Source organism: Lepidothrix coronata, unplaced genomic scaffold, assembly GCF_001604755.1.
Source record: "Lepidothrix coronata isolate B3197 unplaced genomic scaffold, Lepidothrix_coronata-1.0 Scaffold72, whole genome shotgun sequence".
Classification (NCBI taxonomy): Eukaryota; Metazoa; Chordata; class Aves; order Passeriformes; family Pipridae; genus Lepidothrix; species Lepidothrix coronata.
Window position 1 is genome coordinate 4,284,437 of NW_016690252.1, and position 14,291 is coordinate 4,298,727.

Genomic DNA, 14,291 nt, shown 5'->3' on the forward strand with positions numbered 1-14,291 from the left:
CAGACGGGGGATAGAATGTCTGTGTATACATTTAAGTGTGTATATGTATATATATATTCCTACTTCCATTTGATACATTTTTAAAAGCCCTGTGTTTGCTGTGCTAACCATTGCCAGCTGAGCAGCATGAATGTTTCAGAAAATCGGTGTTTTACATGAAAAAACAGGTCAGCCTACTACCCATTAGCTTGAATTAGAGACTTCTTTTCTTAAAATACATATACAGAGAGTGGTGGAGGGGGAAAACGTCTGGACATGTACTTTATATTAGTTGTCTGGGGACGGCGACAGGTGCATTTGTCAGGCCCCAGGGAGCAACTCCGTTAGATTCATTTTATTAATTGAGCAGATTACATGTTTTAGGAGATTTATTCCCTCCTCCTCCCATTCTTCCCCCCCCTCCGTTCCTTTTCTTTGACATTCTGTGGTTAAGGTAGGAAAAGGGACAATAAACTTCCTTTTGGTTTATCAAGTTATAATTAAGCACGAGAGGAGTGGAAGATTCTAACAGAGGGCACATAACACTGACAAGGTCAATTATCTGCTGATAAGTCCCACAACAGCAAGTATTAATAATATGAATATTATTAATTGAATGTGATTTTGTTGAGTTTTAATTCCTATTTTAAAGTTTTCTTCCACATAATGTAGACAGGATGGCAGATGCAAGTGGAGGTTGGTTAAATGGCCTCCAGCCCTATAGGATTTCTTACTAAGCTGAGAGTCCTTACAGTATCTGCTGCCTATCAAGGTACCTAGGATGCAGATTGCAGCAAGCAAAAAAGGGAAACTGGGGAAACTCAGTTTCTTCACGATTCCAGAGGTGTTCTGTGTTAAAGTGTCAAATGTGCTCCTTCCAGGTCCAAGATATTCTGCACTCATGGTTTCTTTTGGGAGTTTTGACTCAACTGATCAAAATCCAATTCTCATTTGAGGTACATCATAATGAACCTAGAATAGGTCCTGTGTGACCAGGTACCTCAGCGCAGCTCAATAGACCTGTTCAGGCACTTCTCTGAAAACTCCGCCTGAGAAATGGGCACAGACAGAAACATATAACTTCTACTTATAATATTTTTTTTTTAGCTCACGAACCCTTCTGTCTATTAACTGTAACTTAAATTCCAGGTTACATATGTTTGAAGAAAATGGTTTGTTTATTTCCTTAGGACATTGCCAAGATAGGGCTCTATCTAGTTTTCCTGGTTATCCTATTTAGCAGCCAATATAAATTAAAAGTCTCTTGTAGTTAATAATATGTCGGTACTAATCTCCCACATTCACAGAATACTAATATGACCAATTAGAGCTTCCTTTAACCCATTTCATTCATTTTTTACATTGACGTCCAGTGGGTGTACTAAGTGATATTGAATTTGAGCTTTTCCTGGAAAAACTCATGCTTTCTAAATGACCTAGCTCTGTGTTTTATTCTAGGTAGAATCACAAGGACCAAGCGCAGCTAACCAGTCAAAAGTCAATATATTTAGTTTTTGCTCCAGAGAGACTGAATAAATAATACAGATGCTTAGATTGCCCACTGCCACAAGTATCCATTTTTCATGGAAAATTTATGATCTAAGTACACAAAACATTGTGGATATACAAAAAAAAAGGCCAGTAATCCTGAGCCTCTGGAAGACAACAAAAAAACTATTTAAATCCATAAAATGTGCTCACTAGCAGGAGCAAGATTCATAGGGTGTTGTGTGCACAGTGCAGCACAAATATTGACTAGTAAAAAGACTGTTTACTGCTGAAGAGATGGGAGACTCATTAGTGGCATAACAGAACCATAAGCTGGCCTCCTCCAGAGGCACAGAAGTTTGTAGCAATGAAAATGACTTCTGAGAAGGATGCTGCCATCTGTAAGTTTACACTTCGGAAGGCTTAGGGGGGAAGGAAAGGCTTGACATTATTCTGAAACCCCAACGAAAAAGTTCCTGTGAAGGAGAAGCAAGCACTGGGGAAATAAATGGAATATAATCAGAAAATATTTTGGTTTTCTGATAGCAGTTAGTGAGGAAAAAACCCCATATTTTATTTTTTTTATGTTTTTGCTTTTAAATGCTATCTTTTTATTTCCCATGGGAATTATAAAATGTAAATTTACATTCTGACAATATATTCCTATGATAAACAAAGTGTCCTAATGATTATATCTAGGCCATTTTCCCCCAAACCCTAACTTCTGTGAATTGAGAAGTGTGATATGGTGAGTGACAGCAGTCCAGGGACAGAATATTAAAATTTGAAGCCTGCAAGTCGTGTTCAATAAAAATACATCAAGGGGGATGAAACCTTTACAATTCACCAGCACATTTTACTCTACAATTTTCAAAAGGAAAGTAGCAGGGGTCTCAATCAAAGCATGTTGAAATGTTCCATCAAACACATCTCCTCTAAATGTAGCCTGACAGTGCCTGCTTCCATTTCGAATCTTCTCACCTAAATGGATAACACATGTGTAAACTATGTTTATTTTATTGTAAATAGAGTGTTGTTTCTGTCCTTTAATATCACGGCTCTGTGCTTGCACCCTTGATGTCTCCTTTAACTGCTAATGCAGTATACACATCTATTAAGGCTGGAACAGAGGCCTCTGGTCATCTACTCAGTCCCTGTGCATTGTGGCAGGATTGATTTGATAGAATTTTTCCATCCCTAATAATTGGGTATCACATCCTGCCTTGAATATCATTTCCTCATTCACACAAGCTCTTCTGGCATTTTGTCCCATTGCCTGAACTGTTCCTCTAGGGCTGGATAAAACTTTTCTTCATATTTAACATTTAGTTTTTCTGCTGAAGTGCAAAGTGTCCTTTTCTGCCCTTGTTGAGAAACAGAGGAAAAATTATTTTCGTATACCCCTTAAAAATGTCTAGTATGGTTTGTCCTTCCCATCACACAGCCATGAAACAGGAGACATCTTCGCCAGTGACATGTGCATCAAGAGAGTCACCACAATCCCACCTATTTAAGACTTCAGGTGACATTTGGCAGCATAGAAACTCTGAATTTCTTCAGAGAGATCAAATAAGTGGTCCCTCTAGTGGCACCCTCTGTCTGATATTGCTGGTTCTTTCACAAGAAGCGGTGGACAGATGTATCCTCAGGGAGACAGTTTCTTCTGGAGAATGTTTGGTACCTCAACTAAAGCCTAGGCGTGATATCTGATCTCAAACTATCTGTTAGGTCACATTGTCAAATCCTTGGTCATTGTGTACTGATGGTTTTCCTCCATCTTAAACACTTACCCTGAAGGAAAAACTCTTTGCGTATGTGTGTGTGTGTGTGTGTGTGATGATATTCTTTAACTGTGATTTGTTTTACGGCAGAAGACATGCATTTTTGTTGCCCCCAGAGTGCCTCTCCCAGCAGCTTTGAACAAAGCATGCTACAACCAACGCTCCTGAGTGAATGTTTCCTAAAACCCTTCCCCTTTGTGATGTTCAGTGTTGGATTTCCATGGAATTTCCTCACAATTTCAGTGAACATAACAAGAGTAAGAAACACCCATACAAACACAGGAGAAGGAGGCAGGAAGGAGCAGCAGAGACCCCCCCAGCATCCTGTGGAGACTGTGACTCTGGGACACGTATCCAAACTGCAGCCTGTGGAAAGGGTAACCCTGGAGCAGACATCCACATGAAGGACCCCACACCAGAGCAGATAGATATCCCTGCTGGGTACTGACTGTGCCCCCTGGGCAACCTGAGGTGAATAAAGAAGTCTGAAGATTCTGGAAAAGCAAAAGAAAAGATACTGATTTAAGGTTTGTCTTTTTTTTTTTTTCCTCACTACCCAAATCTATTTTAATTGGCAATAAATTATGTTCATTTTTCTGTCTGCTTTTACCGTGAGAGTCATTGGTAAATGATCTCCCTGTCTTTATGTCATCCCCCAAGCTTTCCCTTTTCTGTTTTTAGTGCTTTCTGCCCCTGTCCTTCGCATGGGTAGTGGGGAGTGAGAAGCTGGGTGGGAGTTTGCCACTTAGCCAAGGTGAATCCATGTGAAAGAAAACAAAACCACAGAAATCTGTCAGATAGGATTCTCAGCTGTAAGGATTTCTTGGGTGGTTTTTTGGTGGGGTTTTTTTGTAGGCTGTAAAGAAATAATTTAGGTTGCTACAAAGAAGTTAAGGTGGAGCATAACCTGATCAGCTCTGTACACCTGTTTTAACCTGTTAATTCATTCCTCATTGGTTTAGTATCTGGTTCTATGAATATTTCTGTTAATAACTTTACACACATGAATAGACCCATTAATCACAACTAAGGAGACTGGAAGGCTCTCAGCTGTTTGACTGTGGAAGTCAGTTTCACACAGGTTTTCTGGATGTTTTCCTCTATGACATTAACCAACAGGCGTAAAAGGTCAGGAGTGTGAGCATGAGTATTTTGGATGTGAAATGTCACCTAGATGCCTTTAAAAATATAACTCCAACTCATTTATACTGGTAAGTTCTGCCAGGTTAAAGACTGTAGTGGGCTAAGATTTCTAAGTTAGCTCCCATTTGGCACCTACAGAAAAATGAGATGCTTGGAATGAAAGTGGCATCTAAATCTAGACTTAAACAGAGGTGCTGTCTTGACAATTTGTTAACTAGATATTCACCACACTGATTTTTGTCAATAAAGCAAAACTTTGTGTTTTTACAACCCTTCACGAAGGTGTAGATTACCATAAAGCAAGAGATTCAGAGTTCCCTTTAGGATTCTTTTAGTTATCCATGCTCAGATGTCATCTAGTGACAGAACCTCTCTCTCCCTCCAACTTTGAATGTGCTAAGCAAAAATAATCAGAGGACTGTAGTTAGCATGACCTATTTGCACTGTGCCTGTGGAGCTTCAGTCAGCATAGAGCCTTAACAGCTAGAGTGTTTACATCTTTGTCTTTCCTTTAGAAAGGACTTGCCTTTCATTAATTTGTCTAATCATCTCTTGAAACTGCTCGATGCAGTTAGCATCCACAAGTTACTGTGGCAACAAGTTACACAATTAATTCTATTTTATATAAAAGTCCTTTCCTTTGTTTGCTTTCAGAACTTCCCATCTGATAATTCTATTTGACTTCCTAAAGTTTTTGTGTCATTAGAAAAAAAATAAATACTCATTTGTTATTATTCTTTGCAATTTAGAGACCTATCTTAATCTTTTCAGACTTCTTTTTGTCTGAGCTTTGGTCTATTTAATGTCTTCGTGTATGGAAGAAGTGTTATATGTTCAGTCCTGCCTGCATATTTTTATTGGTTGTCTTATTCTTTCTGAGAAGCAGAGGGACATGAAAGACTCTCCATGTTGGATGTGGATGCTCCATATAGGAGAATAAGGATTTGGTTGTTGTTGTCATTTATTTCTCATCAGTTTCTGATGTACTGTTACAGAAATACCAACATAAGTGCTATTGTAGATGCAGTTATGCCAGCATAAACTGCTTTGTGATACATGGTAAGGGAACAAGCCATGCTAGGATCAAGGAAAAGCATTATAAAAGCTAAAGTGCATCCACTATAAGGTCTGCAAAGTATCAGTAAGAACAATAATAGCAATGATTCCTCTAGCCCAAAATAAATTGTACCAATAGTTCCGTGCTTAGAGTCTGTGCTCATACCAACCATAAACCAGAGTCACCCAGAAAAATGTTTCAGTGTATGCTTGACTTCGACCTGTGAATATTTCTACAGATATTCCTTTCATTTTGCTGGGAGTACTCATCTGATTTTCATCTGTACACATGCTTTTTTTGGGTCAGAGCCCAAAGCATTTGAACAAATATTTATCAGATATTTCACAGATTTTTTCAGCTCTACTGGGAGGCAGATTCGTTACACCCCTTCATGTTCTTATGCCAGGGGTGAGAATGAGCCTTTTCTCTTATACTTTGAAAAAGAACTGATTTATCTGATTGGAACCAGAAGCCTGAATTTTAAGCACATTAGTAACTTAGTTCTGTGTCTGGTCTGTGCACACAATAAGCAGATTTGTATTCGAATAGTGCAAAGCTTTTCATCCTTGTGGCTTACTACACAGGTGTAATCCCTAACAGAAAGGATTACTTTTACAAGCTGGAGTCTCTAAATAAGGTGGTGGGCATCATTTACGGCTGTCTACATGGACTTTCCCATTCCGGGTCAAGAATCTTGCTTAGACTTGATGTGGTCCCAGACCCACATTCCCTTATCCATCTCTAACTTATCTGTTGTGTCCCCAAGGTCAGGCTCATTAAAAATCCCATCTCTTCTTCCAGCAGAGGAGACTTCTGTCATTGAAGGCATGCCCTGAACTCATGTGACTCTGCCACAGTCCCCAGTGGGGTAAGTGCTGGTGGCCAAGACAGGTTCAACATGCTTTGAAAATAGTCTGTTTTGCAGTGGTGGGGTTGAAACTGAGGTTTCTCCATCATCATTTCCTAAATGTGGACTGAAACTTACACTTAAAATAGTCTGGCGTAACATGAACGTAAAGTGATTTTTGGAAACAACCTTGAGCTTTAATTATCGTTTCAAATGTAGTGGAGAGAGTAACATGGATTAGTTAGTTTTTCCTTCTATGGGAAGCTCTGGATGCAGTCCAAATATGTCTCCAGAGCCTTGGACAGATGCAGAAATATACAGATGTATATGTACTTTTATAGGCTGAAGTTCATTTTTGGCAGCTTGTGGCTCATGTGGAGTGAAATTCTGGTTCCTGTCTACCCATTGAAAATACAATGGAAGTAATGGTCTTATGTGTTTCATAATTCATTATTGACCCAGGACTGCATATATATGTTATCTCCAACTGTCAAGAGATTTTAACACTCATCTACCCATCTTGCCCACTATTAATCAATCACTCACTTCCCCTTTAAATGTTTCTACTATCTCCTCCCCAGGAGATAGTAGTCCTAGGGGATCCCTAATCCTCCCTGGGAGATTTTAATATCACTCCGTAGGACGAGTTATTGATATTGAATGACTTAGCTGGTCATTCCTTATGATACCCAGAATTCCTCACACTGAGGTAATACCTTTGAAGTTTCTCAAGTTTTTACTGGAGTTTTCCTGTTTACTGCCATTAACAGGATTTTACTTTTATTTACCGATTTTTTAAAAGCATTTTGTTGAAGATGGGTTTCATGGGAACACAATATATTGTGTTGAATTCAATGTTCCCATTACTTTCCAGCCATCATTAGCTTGTCCTTTTGCTCATTAAAACAGGTCTAAATGTTCTCTAGCCAGTTTCCATGGATGTATTCATACAAGTCCTCTTATTCATCCTAGCTTCTTTGGTTAGCAGCAATTTGCAATGATTTATTTATTTATTTATTTGCTATTATTATTATTTCCTATCAAACCTTAACAGATTTTTACACTTGTGCTGTTGCTGGGCTATTAAAGGAGAGCCATGAGACCTTGTTCCAGTAGAAAAGTTAACCATGTTGTTGATGAAAACTGGAAACAAAACCGTTGCTAGGATTCAGCAGAGTGAAATGGGGTGACAAGACTGGGGGGATTTAAAAACAGAGAGCTTAGGATATTGCCAGGGGATTTTAGCCAGCTTCATTGCTTTCTGAAGAATGATGTAATGATGGGACACTGGACTAAAAGTAATTTTTTCATGTGTGTGTCTAATGTCTCAAATCCTGGTTTTCAAACTAAGAAGTCTCAAAAGGTTATCTTACAAACAGAATTGCTCACTGGGGGCTGAGATATGATAGCCAGAAAGCTTTTCTTCATTTTCCCTGTTAATAGAAATCACCTGATTTAGTTCCCAGTTCTCTTTTCCTTTGCTTAAATTTAAAGCATCATTTTCTTTTTCCTCAAAAGGCACAGATCTTCTTCTCTGCTTGATTTCCTGTGAGTCCCCATGGGGAGGTACTGTAAAGGGATACACTTTTTTCTTTTTCTTTTTGTTATGTTTTGTTTTCTTTGGGTTTTTTTTGGTTTTGTTGTGTTTGTTTGCTTGTTTTAAACCCTATGATGTAATGATGATGAAGCTGGAGTCTGGTGACAAGAGTTGTGAGACAATGTCAAAGTTTGGAGTTCTTAATTTCCAGGTTCAAGAAAAAAATACTTAATTAGATAGATGATGATAGATAGATAGATAGATAGATAGATAGATAGATAGATAGATAGATAGATAGATAACCAGGACTCATGCAGCTGAGTACAAAATTTAATTTGGCAAACCTAGAACTACAAGTAATAGCAATACATAGCTGTTGACTTTATGACTTTCATGACAGAACGAGGTGATGGAGGCAGCTGGAGCAAGTCAAAAAGGAAGGTAGCTTCTCTTTGAAAAATGATATTATCAACAGAATTTAATGGTTGTGGCACTGAGTGGGCTGACAGCCCCAAAAAAGAAATCTAAAAGTAACCCTGACAGTCCACCTACATTACAGATGCAGAACTGCCAGAGGGACCAATTACAGTAAGGTTGTCTCCTGACCTACCTGCTTACAAACCAGCTTCAAACTGTAGTATAGACTGGAACTTCTCTAGGATTAGATTTAGGCACTACTACAAATTAGACATGGCCAAGTTTAAGCTCAGTGACAGACTGGTATTTATCATCTTGAGCTGTTGCATCAGAGGAGAACTTGATTGTGTTGACCTTGTGGCCCCCATGATGTTGATGTATCCACAAATGGTCACACAAGTCCTTCATTAAAGCTTTTACTCTTTTTGAAAAAATTCTGAAGACACAAATGCTTTTATGAGTATATGTAGATTTCCAAGGGTCAGCCAACCACACCAAAAAAATGTTTAAATAAAATTTTTGTTCAAGTTTCTGGAACCTTTTTCTACAATTTTAAAATTAAACTCTTAGAAAGGAAAGCAGCACACACACACACATATATATATATGTACCAAATTGTAGGTTTCAAATTTGGAAAAAAGGAAACTTTCCCAGCTTTGACTTATATTCATATCCAGGGCTTTGTTTCAACTTGCAGAAACAAAGAGCAAAATTTTATGCAGTATACTTATTGCTCCCTGGTTGTCTCTTTCACAAGGTACTTGGCTGCTGAAGAAGAGTTGAAGCCAGAACTCAGTCTCTGGGGAACCATATTTCTTTATATGTAGAGCCACCAACTGATTATTTGCTAACAGTCTTCAGTTATTCTTTGCAATGGGTGAGATTTGTTTGTTTGATTCGTGTTTGTTATTTTGTGCTTGTTTGTTTTAAAGAAGATGCAATTTCTGTCTGAGATTTTTAATTTATATTTGGAGATGAAGATTGACATCAAACTTTCCCATTGTGCATATTTTTCTATTGCAGTCACTTAAGATATCTCACTTTTAAAAGAGATTTTGAATGGAGTTCAGTTCTTAAATATGAACTTTTAGTTTTTTCATATGCAACTGTGCACATTTTTTTTGAACAACTATTATTTTTACCTGGAAATCAATTATAAATACCAAGAAAATGATGCTGAAAATATTCTCTTTTGGAATTATTGATTCTAATGGCAATGATAAGAATGGTCTTTGATGCATCTGTACCCTGTAATTTTCATTAGTCAGAGGAAAAGATGAAAGATCAGAGTGGGATGTCAGTTACCTTAGTGAATCTCCATTGTTTTTCTTTTGCATAACTCATCACAGAAGGAAAAAAAAAAATCCCGAAGTCTGATTTTCTATCTTAACTTTTCCTAAAGACTGTATAAAATTCAGTAACCGTCTGGGCTCTTTTGTCTGTATCATATTTGTTCTCTGCATGGAGAGAGGTTCAGATTTTATATAAGTCATCCCCGTAGGGGGAAGTTCTGCTACCTGTTAGCACAGTGCCTGATTCTTCAAAAAATTAAACATAATGCTGTGTCTTTAATGTTGCTCACTGAATTTCAAATTGGGGAGCTGGCACTTCTCTCATTTTATTCATCCTAATTACAATTGCCCTGTCACTGAGATGCCAGCCTGACTAAGAGCAAATCAGGTAGTGACTCCCCAGGGTCTTCTTTGTAACAAGAAGGCTGTCTCTAGTGGTTTCAAAATGACAATTTCCTCTCTTTTACTTCAAAGTAGAGTGTTTCCTCTGGACAGTTTCACATTTGATTATTTTCACTAGCCTCTCTGTCTTGAATTGCTTGATTAGCATCTCAGTCACCTAAGAAATTAGACTAAAGTTTGTGCCTTGAAAGAAAAAAAAAACAAGGCAGAGAACAAAAAAAAAACAAAAACAAAAACAAAAACTAAAAACAAACAAACAAACAAACAAAAACAAAAAAAAACCAAACAAAACAAAACTAGAAAAGAAGATAGGGAAAAATTACCTTTCCAGTAGGGAAGGATTTGAGGATACAGATGATACAGGAGAAATGAAGCTCTGGAGAAGTTTTACTGCCTTAAACCATATATCTTTTGAAATAAGGACTGGCTTCTTGTTTGGGAAGTATACTCTAAATATTTTTCTTCAGAGATTTTAATGGGATAGTTAATTCATGCTTCCATTTTAAAAACTGTCCATCTATCGTTTTGATAAGCATCTTCAAAAATTACTTTATAAACTCCAATCAAATAGATAGAAAAAAGTCTTTGATTCCGTTGTAGGTGTGTCACTATGGATTCAGTTTCATAATAGAGAACATAAGACTTCAGGCTTTGCTTGTATTCTTTCTATTTTGACATTGTAACACAAAAATATTATATTCATACCAACCAGAATGACTTAGGTGACTTAGGTCTGTTTGAAAATCCAGAGCCGAGCCAGGATACTTGGGGCACATGGGCCTTACTGATGTTAAACTCGTGGTTCTGCCTCATCAAACTATCTGACTTGCCTGTCTTTCCAGTCTCTAAGATACCTGTTACCCTAGCTCCTAGACATCAGATACAAGAACTAACATAGCATAAGTGTTGTCCAAAGAGACAGCAAAGGATCCTCTCTTTTGTGCATCACCGGCGTGTCTGTGTTCCTCAGGGTTGTCTTTTTTCCTTCCCTTTCTCTTGTCTAATGCAGCCAGAAAAGAAAGATGCAGGTTAACACCTTATCTAAAAGCCCCTCCTACAAACATTATGGAGGAAACCTCTACAATAATGAACAGAATATTTTTCCGTAGCTCTAACAGTTATTGGGTTAAGTTTGTATTCAGAATAATTACATGATGTTGTTGATATTTCTGCACATTTTTTATCCCCACCCACCCAAAAGATTTATATAAATAAGTCTATGAGAAGTTAATATCACATGCATGTCTCATCCTGGAGAGAAAATGGAATAATTTACAGTGTCCAGTTGCACTTGATCAAATGATTACCATCTTTCCATCTGGTTGTAAAACATTCCCACCTTTCACTAATTCGTCTAAATTTCTGCCATTCCAGTCAAACTGGAATTTATTACTGCCCACTTACCCTGATTTACTTGTGAAATGATTTTCATGGCTTCTGTCAATGCTATTTGCATATCTTTATTATGAATAGTGCTTATTTGGGGGCAGATTTGATTTATGAGTGTTTGGCATGGTATGCCCAGTTATTTAGTTTTCATTTCTGATTTGCACAAAGGGAATGAGGGAAATGGTAATTCTTTTTCTCTTGATGCAGTATATGTGCAGGACCAATAACATTTGAATAAGAAATTATTGTATGTTGTTTTATTTTTGTTTTAGGGTTAAATTCTCAAATGTAAACAATTACATGTCTTGTCAGGCCTTTATAGTAAATCAAAACTAGCCTTTCCTGTATTCAGCTCAGCTCAAAACCAGTCTAGAAACTTTAAGGAAATAATGTAATCACTGAAACAAATGTTAGGAAGGCAGAAAAACACCACAAGCTGGGAAAACTTTTTTTCTGCTGTAGGATCTTCATCCTCACCACAAAGAAGAGGTAAGTGTTCTTCAACAGAGATACCAATAAGCTGTTTGATGTGCCTTTTGATTTCTCTCATTCAACCTTACTTGTATGTTAAATCTCATATTTGCTCACAGAAAAATGAAACAATAATTCTTTCCACTGTCGTGTTTGTGCAATTCCATATTAATTACTTTTCTGACTTTTTTTCCATATGTTTTTAGAGTAGATGAGTGAAGTATATTTGGTATTTTACTTCTGCTCCTTGAAGTCAATTTTTAGATTTTGCTTCACTGACTAGAGAGCCATTTTGAAATGTACTGGATTAGAGCTGACTTTCATAATCTGACTTTTTGATTCAGGAGCTGGTTTTGAGACCAGAGACCTCCAATAATAGATTTAGAAATGATGCAACACAGCATGGTTACAGCTTCATACACACTCCTTCCTACAGAGTTTTGCATTACACACATGAAGGATTATCACCTGAGATCTACGCTCACACCTGCTTGTGTTTCTAGTGATAGAAACAGTCTGAATTGGCAGTTTTAAAATAGTTTTCAAATCATGTAAACATGGAGGAAGAATTCATGTAAACTTAGCCATCTCAGACTTAGTTCTCTGATGCAAAACATGGATTTGTAGGGGATTAATTTTGAGTCAAAGGAGAAACATTTCTGAAAAGTAGGTAATTTTTTCTGTTATAGAGAAGTATCTGAGGCTGATTGCAACTCTAGCTATTCTTAAACAAGCACAGAGAAGTATTCCCAGAGGAAAGTTGTAATTAATAGTTCAGCCTCTTCTAAATTAGGTAGAACAGAGAGTATTCTGTGTAGGCTACCGTAATCACTTGATGTAAAAATATAGTTACTTCAATAGGCTTAATTTAGGTTGAATTTCAGTAGCACTAATACTGCAAAACTTTGTGAAAAACATTAGCCACTTGCTTGTTGTGCAGTCAAAGAATGATCAGTTGCTGGAAAACTATTCTTCTTTGTCCTCCATAAAACCAACACCTTGTTGCAGCAAAATAATATTACTATGCAGTTATATATGTGGGTACACACATCTTTTGAATATTATTCAGTCAACTTGTACCTGAATAATAAGAACAAAATCCAGGTTCATTTAACATCAGTTATACTGAGTTCAATAAAGTCTCCCTCTTTAGAAATCATCTTTTCCATGCTGTATGGAGAACACTTCCATCCTGCAAGCCAGACCACTACAACCCAGGATGAAAGGCAATTTTATAACAGTGTGTTTGTTTCGGGACTCTTTCAGCCTAAGATCTTACCGCCTCCTGTTCCTTCTTTTATTCCATTGTTTGAGACAGATTTTGGCCTAAGAGAATGGCTACTAGAGAGAGTCCTAGAGATGGGCACCGATAATGCAGTATCTCAAGGTTTACTAAGCTAAATTTCCTCATACTAAAAAACCCCACTGCTAGGGCATGGATGAACCTTATTTCTTTGAGGAGTGGAGGATATGGTTCTAAAGCCTACCTCACTTCTGAAGACTAAGTAAGGATACTGCCAATGATGTTATTTGACACAACTTGTGCTTTTGTGCTGTTCATTTTAGAATGCCATTGTAAAAATTCCTCATTCTCATTAGCTGGTTGCTATGTCATTAACTCACTATAGAGCCCCCATAATGTCCCATTATACTGTACTTTCAAGCTTTTGGCTGTTAATTAAGCATGGAACATTCTCGTTTGTTACAGAGCTGAAATTAAAGGAAGGAAAACTTAAATTATGAATAATACTGTTAAATAATAATAATAATAATAGGATTAATGGACACCCAACTATGTACATAATTAGCCTAATTCCAATGAGAGGGTGATGGTGAATGTTTTATCAGTGTCACTAAGACCCCGTAGTATAATTACAGACCTATTTGTTCAATGCTTAGCGTGTGTTATTCATTATATTATCTGAAGAATAGAGTCTCTGTTAAAAAAAAATACAGGGCAGACATTTTAAAACTGGTTCAGAAGGGTTCTTTCATGTCTTATTTGTTGAGAAAGTTTTAGGTTATTCTCATTGCCTTGTTTCTGTCCTCATTTTTGATCAGTAATTATAATGTCAGCACAATCTCTGTTGATTTCCTAAACAAAATAAGTTACAATAATGAAAGTACAGGTCTTCAAACTGAAAAGGAAAATAATCTACTCACTTCCAAAAGTGTTCCCAAGACTTCTGAAGTAGAGGTGATTATGTTATTTCTAGATTATTCAAGCATACTTTAAGCAAGTGTGCCAACCCTACACCCGATTCTAGGTACTGCATAGGCCCATTCAGTTAAGGTTTTTGTTGTACAGGCCAGCTATATGCTAAAATAGAATATGTGCCACTCACATTTGTTTGTATTTAAAGCTCTCACCAACTCTGCTTGTCTAATTTTCAAAGGTTATTAAATTACTTATATTCCTATAATCTCAATTAATATAATTTCATCTATTCTGCTCCATATCCCTATGCCATTATGACTTTATATATTT